Here is a 12,598-nt window from a genome sequence, read left to right as displayed (position 1 = left end):
AATGAACCGCTAGAACCTAGGCCGGTTGCATGAAAAGTCTTTAACTTGTTAACTTGTTAATGCATATGTTTCTTTTAATGTATCCAAGTCATCAGCATCAGCTACATTTCAACGTGGTCTCAAGTTAACTGCGAGCCACTGTATATATATTTTCATTCCATATTTGAATCTTGCCAAAAATAAAAAGGGCATTACATTAAAAGTATTACCTATGTGACATTCCCACACAAGCTATATGTTATCTTCATTGTACTGTTATCAAACCGTACAGATAATAAAGATATCGACTTCGTGTAAGTGCTGAACACAAACCAGCGATGTAAGGGGGTAACGGAACATTGGTCCATATTTTGATGCCGAATAGAGGTGTCAAAGGGCCAACAAAGGCGTGCGTTATACGCGCAGTACTTCGCCACAAAGCGTGTCCGTAACGCGTCAGAATAGAGAAATCAGTATTACATGGTTTGGCCTGTGTCTGGCGATTTTATTATCACCGACAACAATGCGTGCCAATGAAGTGAAGTGTTCCCGAAAGTGCATCAGCCCAACATAATTCCGGTGGGCACATCACTCACATCGAACCCCTCGCATGCAACCCCTCGCATCAGATAATCAGGAAACCGTGAAGGATGCGTTTGATGAGTTCGATCATTGGTTACATCGGCCGGGATTGATTAATATTGCGCTGACTTTTTGAAGGTTGATGGGTTTTTGCGATGAAAATTCGCAGTTCAAAATTGACACAATATCTTCGGGAGGGCAAACAGATTCAGAGTAGGGCAGACTTCTGCACCGGGATGGCAATGCAGCTGCAACATTTGTCGCCTTTTTTTCCACTGATACATCATTTATTCCGAAGCAGAGCGAAAGAGTGAGTGGAAAAATCATTCGTTTGCAATGCTGTGGATGGAGTGCAGCTGATGAATCCATGCGTTGATGAAATTCCGTTTGTTTCTCCCTCCCTGCTGGGTTTGCGTTTTTTTTCTTCTGCAGTGTTTGTTGGTGTATGCCCAATATTCCAAAAGCAAAAGGAAAGCAGGGCGTAGAGGTGGGATGTGTAGTGACGAGTGTAATCTCACATTTGCATAAAGATCATCAGGATGCACACGCAATCAAAGGTACTTGTTTGTTTGTTTGTTTATTTTAAGCCGGGATCCTGTCGGTTTTTTCGATTAAAAGCTAAAGTGCGGCCGGGGGGTTTTTTTTTTGTTGAGTCCTTTTGCAGCATAAGTGTTGCATTGTGTAATCTGGTCGACCGGTGTTACAGTTTTGAAATCATTCTTTTTCCCCCTCGGAAGAACTGGTTGGTGCGACTGGACAAATTAAATGCGATTTATGGCTTCAGTTTGTTGGCTTAGTTGAAATTTATGGGGTTTTAAATGCGTTGCCCAGGTTAAAGTGTTCTGGCAAATGCGTTTCACCCTTCCTGCGTACTTGTTTCGTTTACTGTTTATTGTGCTTGAATTGATTTCTTATTATCGGAATATTTTTTAAAAAATAAAACCGTTTAATTGGTTAAGCAAAAATGTTTAGCTCTCCAAAGATGTAACGCTGTAAAGATTCCCCTAAACAGAAAACCGTCTATGAAACGAAAATTTCTGCTACGGCTGTCACAAACGGAACAATACATCACATCCAAAGACCCGAAAAGATCAAAGATTCAATCGATCGTTTCCCATCGCTTCGACGCGGAATTGGAACGATGCTCAACAATGCAATAATAACCACTTGATGCGCTCTTCCCTGCTGTTACGACTTACTTAACTCCAGAAGCACCACTTTTGACCGGTCGAAAAGCGTACCAACGAACTACTTTGAATCCATGGGAAATAGGCATTTCCTTTCGATGCAAATGGGTTTGCTTCTTCTTCACAAAAATCATAAGCTATGCGTCTGTTAAAATGAAATTATGCCATTTTAATAGCATTGCTCAACACTCGCGTAGATGCGTAGCGTGCCGCAGAATTTGGGAACGAAAGTGCAGTGATTCGAATTCGAGTTTTATTACGCAAATTTGGAAAATATTTCGTCTACGTAAAAGTGATTCTTCAATTGTGGATGCTGTACATGTGTGGCATACTTAATTCGCTCTTATACTTGATGTAATTGGAGGATAAAAAATTATGCATTGATATTTATCGACATGTTGTGTAGGTAATGAAAGCCTTTAACATAAGTAAATAAATAAAAGCCAATATCTGAAAACGATACCCGTGTTCATTCCCTCCGCAAAATGGATCAACACAAACCAAATTAAGAAATAAAGTAACGCCACACGATACCCGCATTGGTTGATTTTAAACGTTACTAAAATCGAATCCAAATTTCCTCCTTTTATTTGGACAAAAAAAAAAACCAGTCAATTCTAATCTTTTGTGCAAACCAACCTAAACTAGAGGGATTTGCTAAGGCCATATGTTGTACAATCGAGGGTTTCCGGTGGTAATGACGCTAACCTACGGTTAGTGTTTGTTTTGAAACCTGATCAAACCAACCACAAATTCTGAAGAGAAAAAAAATCCTCGCACGGGCAATCCTCTTGCAAGTCTGCATTATGCTGTTGCGGATCGGACCCGAGAACTCCCTGGAAATGGATGAAAAAAATGGTTGGAGATTGTCAAATTCTCCACATTTCCACAACCCTTCGCTAAAAAGCCGCACCGATGTAGTAGGGGACGGGTTCTAGCAGGAAAAGGGTAGGGAAACAATGGCGTATATGTGAGCGGAAGAAAAAAATAATAATAATCGTTGATAAGTGCAGTTGTGAGGACGTACAATGTGCGTCGATTTTCGATTATGCAAGCGGGCAAACTATAACGGCGGCGTTACACACCTTGGTTCCACGGCCAGAAGGGTGTCCGGATGATTGATCTTAGTTTGGTGACGTTAGTGACGAGTTCTGAACTGTACTTTGGAACGTTTGGGAAATTTGAAGGGAAACATATTCGCTTCACGGACCACTAGGATTGTGGTGAGTGTTTATGACTTTTCGGTTGGTATGCAAAAAAGCGCTGTTGCATGGAGGATCAACCGTTTTCAAAAGATATTATGTTTACGGGTTAAATTTTTACAAGGCATAGAGAAAGGGTTACATTTTTACTTCCCTATATTCCATCAAATGCTAATTATCATACTCAGTATGAAATATTCTCACATTTGGTCTACAGAAAACAATATTTTGCTTTTTCCAAAAGATAAGATAACAATTCTTTTGCTTTTATAGTTATTTTGTAACATTTGAAAAACAAAATAGTTTTATCATGAACAGGGTTTAAAAAATCAAATTTGTTCATGAATTGTGTTCTTTCAACTCTGAAAATAAATTACTTGGTTCACCACCTGACCGTTATTTATGATTTAAAAAAAAACCCCTACGCACTTGGCACGATCTCGTGCATCGGAAAGGAAAACGAAACAAAAAGGGAGCAGATATACAATACGATATTGCATTCGTTTGTTGGGATTAGTGAAGACAAAGCGCGCGTGTTCACACGAACTTTATCAGTGTGCGTGAACTCACAATGGGACAGTAGAAAAGTAAAAGTCAAAATTTACTTCTATATCATATATTTTAAAAAAATATAAAATTTCTAAATGATGTATGGTTTACTCTGCAAATTTAGATCTGGAAGCAAAAACCTTATCGGGGCATTCAACAAGCCAAACTGCTCAAACATTGAGGAAAGGTGTAAAAGTGGTCTAAAAATACAGATAAATTTAAATTGCCCGCAGAACAGTTTTTTTGCGAAAATTTTAACAACTATGAAACTAAGAAATAGGATGTAGACAAACTTACCCTCCTGGACTCTTGTTGGCAACACCATAAAATAGTGGGATAGCACCATACAATTATGTTTTTTTTCTATATGAATTAACATTTTTCTTCTTCTTCTTCGTCTTATTTTTATTCTTCCTTTTCTTCTTCTTCTTCTTGATTTTACGACCTTCTAAGGTCATTACGGCCATCGAATACTAGACTTGCCGATACCACGGAATTTGATAGTCAGTCCTCACTACGGGGGGACGGTCCGGATGGGATTACAACTCCGGACCTGCCGTTTGAAGAAGGCGCCAATGTCACCTATCAACATTATGAACAGCATTGATACGTTGTCGTAGAGAGCCTGATATGTTCATGGTGCCATTGCTTGCAAGGTGTCGTAGCTTAGGTGTTTGTAAATGCATAAAGTCGAAGTGTTTCGATAACTGAGAGTATGCTATGAATGCCTGCTACTGGGACATTAGTCACTGGCTGCAAGATGCTTGACAGGCTTGTTGATCACAAATGAAATAGATTCAACAGCTCCTATTAGTTACGTTAATTTTATAGCACCTTTTAGCAGTCTAAGGACGCTAAATAAAAAAAAAGAAATAAATTATTGTGTGAAAAAAGTAATCAAATCTACAGCACATATTAAATTAATTAAAATTCTGCCGTGTGATGTGTTAAGAAAATGACTAATTAGCTATTAAGGCAAGAAGAAATTCACGTCTTGTGATGCAATTTTTGTATGCGGCAAAAGTCATCAAAATTCTTCTCTATGTGTTCCATGAGCTATTGTTACTCAATAAGATCTTATTCATTTTAAAGTCGTAATATTGATACTAACAAAATACATTCCGCTATTGATAACATTTAATAAGCTTCATTTCCCTAGCAAAAGAGTGCCGGTACCAGTTGAAGCTCATATACTATTGCAATGGTTGTTGCTACACATGTCCTAATAAAATCAATTGAAAAGTAAAAATTCTTTTTTATTTTTTTTTTAAATAAAATGTCCCAACATATCATTGTTTAGTTAAATTGTTTGGTCAGTCTGCTTAACAGAGAACTAAACAATATATTACTTATGCCCAGAAACGATATCAAATTGTCCCACAGTGCGCATTGTGTTTGGTACGCAAGGGGGAAAAGCTACGCTCGCACCACGAACGGTTTCCATTTCAAAGCCGAAATTCAAGCAGCGCGTGTGTGAAAGCGTTGTGCGGTCGGCAGACATTTGGCGGTGAACATTTATTTAGATAGTTTAGTTTAATAAAGTGAGTGCTAATCGGAAGTATTTGATAGTGCAAGTGACGATCGAGATTGATCGAAAGAATAGTTAATTGATGTTGTGTGGTTGTTTAACTATAAAGTTGAGTTGTGTGTAGGATTTCGTCCCGGTGTGAAGGTTCCTCATACACAACATTAAAACTGAAAGTCCAGACGCATATCAACAAGGCAGTGCATGTGTAGCGTTATACAAAAAAAGAGCATTCGATTAGTTTCGGAAAGGTTGTATAGAACACCGAACAGATCATCTGTGTTACGAAGAGCTGTTTTGTTGGTGACATTTAAATCGTGATCTACGTTTCACAATACAATGGAAAGAAACCACCAACCATCATCAGCTTGGCCATCCACGTTCGAAATTTTCTAGACTTGCTGCTGTTTTATACGGTAAGTTAAAGGGTTTTTTTTGTTCTTCAATGTTTAGCATACGAACGGTTTCGATGATGAAGCATTACCCGGTTTTTCTGTTGTTAGTTTGAGTTGAACACTGGTGCGGTTCGCGCGTCATTTGATCACAAAAGGATCGAACGGTCCACGAAAATGTACCACTTCCTTTGCCAAGCGTCAGTTTCCGTTACGACAACTTCCTTCCACATTATCCTATTTTCTTCAACCATTTGTTCTTCCCTACTTTCGGTCCCTTCGTGTTCGTTGAGGGTGAGCCACGTGAAGTGCCGATACGCATGCGATACACAAACGGCATGCGCAAAGGCGAACCGTCATGTTTCGACGACGATGCCACAGGAATCTTCTTACTTTTTGCTCGTGCCCTGCATCGCATTCTTGCGCACCATCGATCAGGCAGTTCTGTTGGACATTGTTGGACAAGTTTGCCTGTCTGCCGGGGCGGGATGATCTGGTTTGTGCTGCACTGAGCAACATTTGCTTTCGGTTTATGCAGCATTTTCCTTCGCGGCTGTGTGTGAAAACGTCGTCCGGCGGGGTGTGTGTTTGTGTGTGGAGGGTGAATTGTTTGTCGACCCTATTGTCTCAGCTGATTGTTGATTTTCTCAAGAGGGTTGAGAGGGTGCGCGCGGCTAAGAACATTTTCCCTACGTCAAGCTGTCAGTTGAAGCGATTAGGGGTTTGCTCTCCTTTGTTCTTTAGCAAATGTTGTTGTGAGAAGAGGAAATTTGTGATTGTTTGCGGTTTTAAGAGTTATTCTTCCTTGCTGATATGTTTGTTCTGTAAGGTTGCGAAGAGGGAAGATATTAAATCTGCCAGGTGTGGTAAAAAATTATCTGTTTTGCATAGTTTGATGAGAAAAATTTTAATTTATAGTTATCCTATGGACAAGGGAAGTTACAAAACACACAAACAAAAGTCTAAAGATTTGTTGGTATAGTTGTAACTTCAGGACTCTATGGAAACTTATGGAAAAGTAGAATAGCTTCTATGGGCGATGCAGTTCTAGAACTCTTCTGTCTCTGGTTATGAATTGCAGTGGTCAAACTCTTCCTTTTTTGCTCAAACTTGGCAAGTGCTCAAAGGCACGTGTTTCCATATGCGTTGACTTTGCCCCGTGGCGTTGTTTTGGCAGGTGTTATAAAGAAAATAAATGGTACCGAGGAAAAAACAACTCCTTCTCATTTCACATTCATATTCATTTATTCCGATCGTACACGTACAATGTTTCCTAGTTGCCATCAACGGTTGTTACAGAAGGAAAGCTAATAATTTAAAATGACCTTCCGAAGTAAACGAAATAGGGCTTTGTTAAACGGGGCTTCATCGTAACGATCAAGACATAAACGACGAAACAAGACACAAGGCCGTACAAAACGGCGTGTCGCACGTGATAGTACAAAGGAGTTGTAATGTTTTCGCATAGCTTAACAGTGTCATCACCGATTAGTGGAGTGTTCGCCGAGGAGACATGTTTTCCTCCATTTTTGTGCCATTGAGACAGCGAAGACATCTGCAAAGCGGAAGACGCAATCCATTCATCGCTCGACACACCTTAAAAAATGAGTGCGACCGAATGGTGGACGGGGAAAAGCATAGCTATTTGCCGAATTCCGGCTTGAAGAAGGGTTTGGATGTTGAGCACAAGAGATGGGCTGCTTTTTGGGAAGTTCCGCCGGTAACGGCGACACCCGGCCCGGTATGTTGCGCAATCGCGGACAATCTCGTACGCGCTATGTCGACAACGAAAATGGTAGACGAATTATTTTTGCTACCTTCAGATCAGAGATCGCGAGGACGGAATCGCCCGAAGCGTTTTGCTCACTCGCACGCTTTTTTTTTGCCTATGGAATTCCGGACTCCAGGCACAACCGGAACATTGTTGTTATTGTCTAGCTTGGGAGGTTCATCTTTCGCGCAGCGTTGGCAGTTACCGAGCCCGGTGAGTCACAATACGGATGCGGGCGACTATTCCACGAGACTGTTATGTTAAGAATGTGAAATTGAGCCTAATCGTTGAGTGAAAATAGTTAGCAAGGGATAGGGAAAAGCGATCTGTTTCGATCTTGTGGCGAGAGATTGGTGGCGAAGAAAGCAGAAACATACGGTGATGTGTGTTGGGAAGCTCATATTAAACAGCAGGCAAAAAGTAGCAAAACATAACAATAACAAACCAGCGTAGGTAAAGCTAGACAACACCGCAACTGAGATACAATAACGCTCGCGCACTAGCAGACTGTAGCAAACAGATTGACCTGGCCTGATGAGTCCACGCCTGTTAGCAATTCAAGACCGACGAGCTGACGAGCTTGGCGAGTGTATGTAACGTTATGTTACGTTTCAAATGCAGCGAAACAACAGAAGAAAGGAAGCAAAAATCACACCTCACCGACAGGAGGTGGTTGCTCCAACGAGGAAGAGGTGGTGCTTTCTTTTTTCCATTCGTATCGATCACACGATCGGAGAGCATTGAGAGCCGCGAAAATGTGCGTAGCGGAAAAAAGGCAATTCAATGTGCGATCAGCAGAAAAGCACAGTTTTCCAGATGAGGATTGACTCGTCCCCCAGGGTTGGATCCGGCCCAAAACTCCACCCGAACAAGCAGTACACCAGCTCACGCCAGATTACAATCTGATCAACGAACAATTGGGTCATATGTACAATTATCAGAAACACATCACCAGCCTGGATTCTCGCTAGGGGAGGGAAGATTGGGAGATGTTTTTTTCTTCTTGTATGTAAGCCTCAGTTTATGTTACTCTCATTTTTTGTTTGTTTGCTTGTGCCAAGGGTGCATAAACAGAAGGAACACAAAAAACCAAAAGCCCAACACCATGGAAAGCAACGACGGCACGGTTGGAGCCCTGCCGGCATAGAGATACCTCTGAGAAGATCGGTATCCAAAGTTTTAAGGGTTGATCGACAGGATTATCGACATGCCCGACATGTGTGATAAATCATGCGAAAACTCTCATACGGTAGGGTGTAGCTGGTCTTGCTTTATGCATTCAACGCACGAATGCGCAGTGTCGGTCGGACCGTGCGTAGATTGAAGGGACGCGTTTGCCGTTGGTGTGGAAGGAGACTCGCTGATCTGGCCCCAAACAGGTACCGCCTAGAAGCGTGCACATGTGCTCTGCACACATTGTTGGCGTTTCGGAATTTAATGAAGCCATAAAAAATATGTCGATTGACTGTAATGGTTCGCCGATTATGGACTCGCCGGGAGTACGAATTTGTTTCATCGAAATGCAAATCACTTCGATGACATCTTATGATATTAATGTGACGAGTCGTTTTGGATCTTGAGCAACAGATGGAAGAATGTGTGTGATGCTCAGCATGTTTGGAATTAATTTCTGTGTGAAAGGTCGTCTGTACAAGCTAAAGTACAATGCCTGACAATCCTAAGGTAATACATTTTCCAAACAGAATTGATCTTGCGGACTATTATCCACCATCTATGTGAATGTGAGAAGCACACGTTAGAAGCAATAATTGGAACACACTTGGAGCTAGCAACAATAGTGGCATTTGATGGCGACTAATTCATCTAAGCATCGTGACAACGGGAATGGAATGCTCGACCAACAAACGGAATTGATCCATCCGGTGGTTGAAACCGGTCCCGAGGCGGAGATTCCATCGTCATTCGATAGCTAATAAATATGCAATGACACACTAACGCATTTATCGCCGACAGCTCCTTGATCGCTCTGAAGTTGAGGTGCTGGAAGGAAGCGAGGGTACTCGCAGCTGAAGGACGTTCGAGGGTAATCGGCGGATGTCGGATCGGATGGATGATGGTTAACCTTGAAAAGCTAATCACTAACTTCACAACAACGTCATTGACGGGTATCGATCTCGAGGAGAAAGCCGATCCGGTTCTCGGACCTCAACCGAAGGCCCATCTTCGAACAAGGCTTTGAAGATCTGACCGCGAAGATTTCTCTACTATCGCGTGTAGTCGACCTTTTTCAATGCTTGTCCACATTACCGGTATGACGCCTTCCAGACGCTAATGAAACAGACCAAACCAATTGATCCAGATTTGCTAGTAGACTCGCAAGAGACCCTGATGACTCTTAGCGTATGAGCGTGTGACAGTAAAATTGCCACCACATTTTAATGGCACTCTAGCGGGATCCCTCCCTTGGCGTGTTTGGAGTGGCATCACCGATACGACCTGAAGTGTGGGCCCTTGTTCCCATCTTTGTTGAGAGGCCGTTTGGGGGATGATGTTTGCTCTTAGCAAAGTATGCACGACGACGCACCCAATCGCCATTCCATCAACCATTCCATCCTGGCTAATGCACATTAGCTCCGTACGTACACCGCGTGCACGGTAAATTGCATTTATAATTGTAGTTATTGTAGCGTGGGGAACTCGGCGATTAACGTCGGTATGTCTCGTAAGAAGAGCGGATCTCGAGAGGGCATCACCGACGATGACGATCGCTGAGCCGGAGCTAGCTGCCACATATTGCATTAGCTCAGTTTCTTTTCCCCGTTGTTGTTATGCATGCGCCTTGCCGTTTGGGGGTGTGTTTGTTGTCTTTCTTTCTGTCTGTGCTCCGTTTGCGCATAACTTTACCCATTGTTATGGCGTGTGGCAGGGTGCGAAGCGATCGTGCCGATGCTAATGTACTACGGTGCGTGTGCGTGAGTTTGGGTGGTAATGTTTTGGGTTCTTTTTTTTTTACTTTGCAACACATTCCTTAGTTTACATACGACCGTTTTGATTTGTTGCAATTGTTTACACGAAGTGTATACAGATCATTAAAATGGTTTGAAAAACAAAACGAAAATGGGCTGTGCAAGACATCAAGGTGGCACCAAGCGGTTTGATTTATGGGGCGTGAATTGGAAGACTGGAATGCGAGTTGCAAATGTTGAAGTAAAGGAAGAACAGTTTTTAAAACCACCGTTTGTTAAATTTGATAAGTTAAATTCCGAAAAGAATGATTATAACAGAAGAATTTCGTGTATCATCGTACAATTTTGTGTTGATTACAAGTTGTCCGAAACAATCACCATTTTTTTCTACATCCCGATAAAGCCTGGAAGAGTTTTCATTTGATCAATTTATTACTCAAACCTCTGCTACTAGAGGAATCATTCTTGTCCGTAGCCTGAAAACCTTAGACGCCAAACGTACTTCCGGCTTCTAGCAATAAGCTTCTGATACGAATTGTTTTACACAAGCACAAGAATGTTCCGGCCTGTCTTCATCGCACTTGATATTAATCATTGACCTTAGATGGAGCTGCTTTTGTTTAAACTCAAGTTAATCCATTTGTCTTTCCTCAATCCGCCTTCGCGAAATGACGTCGGTGTGCTAAATCGCTCAACACAACTTGTTCGATTATTGTTTCGTGGGTGCAACTAAAAAATCCACTACCTTCACAGTTTGTCAGTTTCGTTAGACACAAGCTTAGAATTCTGTCAACAGTGCGAAAGGCAAGCAGTGCAGCGAAAAATATACCAAGGTCGTTTTTATTTTTTCGTTCAAAGCAAAACAATCACGTTTATGACACGCAGCTCTACCAAAATTCGACATGGAATGGAATATTTAATGCAGAATGTACATGCTTCGAATTGATTGAATCAATGCTGTGCAACTGGTTATGGTAGGATTTTTTTAAACACATCAACCTGCTTAGGCATGATAGAATGTTTGCGTTTTTAATTGAGTTTATTATACCCGGACTTGCCTGGGGTAGTGGTTTACATAGGAAGATTAAATCTTCCTTTATTTAATATTTTAATTTGAAAAGATTAGTTGAACCAATAAGGCCTTCCATCAGAGTGATAGTAGAAGAAAGCTTGAGGTGCAGAATGAAGAGACTATTTCCCTTTGTTTTAGTTTGTAAAAACTTTGTTAAAGTTCTTGTGAAAACGATTATTTACAGTCGATCGGCAGGGGTCCCCATCGGCAGGGGTACCGCAGGGAAGTGTCCTGTCCCCACCGTTATTTAATACATGCACGTCAGATATTCCAATCATGCCGAAGTGCGAACAATACTTTTACGCTGATGATGTCGCACTATCATTATCCGCAAAATTATAAAGCAATTATAAAGTACTCTAAATACTGTAAAAACTGAAACTTAAAGTAAACGGCGCTAAATCTGAAGCCATATTCTTTACAAGATACACCAGCTCCCGCAAACTTCCTTGCACGAATTTAAAAATTAACGGTAATGAAATTGCATGGTTAAGCTCGATTAAATACTTAGGACTATTTCTCGATAGAAGGCTGACATACAAAACCCACATAGAAAATATAACCATAGAATGGGAAAAAATATTTAATTCTTTCATTCCATAACAAATTGTTATTAAACAAATCATTAGATCGCCCAATCATAACATATGCATCACCATTATGATCATACTGTGCTCCAACACACAAATTAAATCTGCAAAGATCGTAAAACAAATTTTCAAAAGTCATTCTTAAAGTTCTCCCTTTGGTACAAAACGTGTATACTTCACTTAGAATGTAACTTAACCGTTATAGAGGAATTATTGAAAAAAAGAAAAACAAAAAGCGGCATATGATGCCTTTCCAGCACGGTGGAAATGCTAAGAGATTTTCCCTCTTAAGCTGGTAGCTTATAAGCGTGTCGTCCAAAGTAATTGTAAATATTTGTTTAAATTAAGTGCAATAAGGATTGGTTAGAAACAATAGCTTTAGTTTTCTTTCAACTCAAGGGTTTTTCAAATTCCAACACATTTTTTCCCTTAACATTTAAAAATATACAATCGCCAAATTTCACTACAGCCACGTTGCTAATAAGGTAAAATGCCAATGAGGAGAGAAGATGCATTCGTGCCCATTAATATTAAGAACACAGCCACTAGTGTAAGAACAAATTTGTTAAAATGGAAATGTACTTAACTAACTAAAACAGTCGATCTTTATATGAGCACCTTCCTATCCGAATTTGACCACTTTTGATGCTTCTATTAGATGTATCAGTTACATCTTAACTTTTATCTAAAAGAACTAAAACGTGTTTTTGAAAAAGTGAGCTAGCGTTTACTAAAGATTTGAAGGACAAGAAGAGATTTTAACACACAGAGAAGAGACAAGATTATTTAAATTTATGATATGCAATGATGTACCATAACCGA

Source organism: Anopheles maculipalpis, chromosome 3RL (assembly GCF_943734695.1).
Source record: "Anopheles maculipalpis chromosome 3RL, idAnoMacuDA_375_x, whole genome shotgun sequence".
In the NCBI taxonomy this organism is placed as follows: Eukaryota; Metazoa; Arthropoda; class Insecta; order Diptera; family Culicidae; genus Anopheles; species Anopheles maculipalpis.
This window is presented reverse-complemented; position numbering follows the sequence as displayed.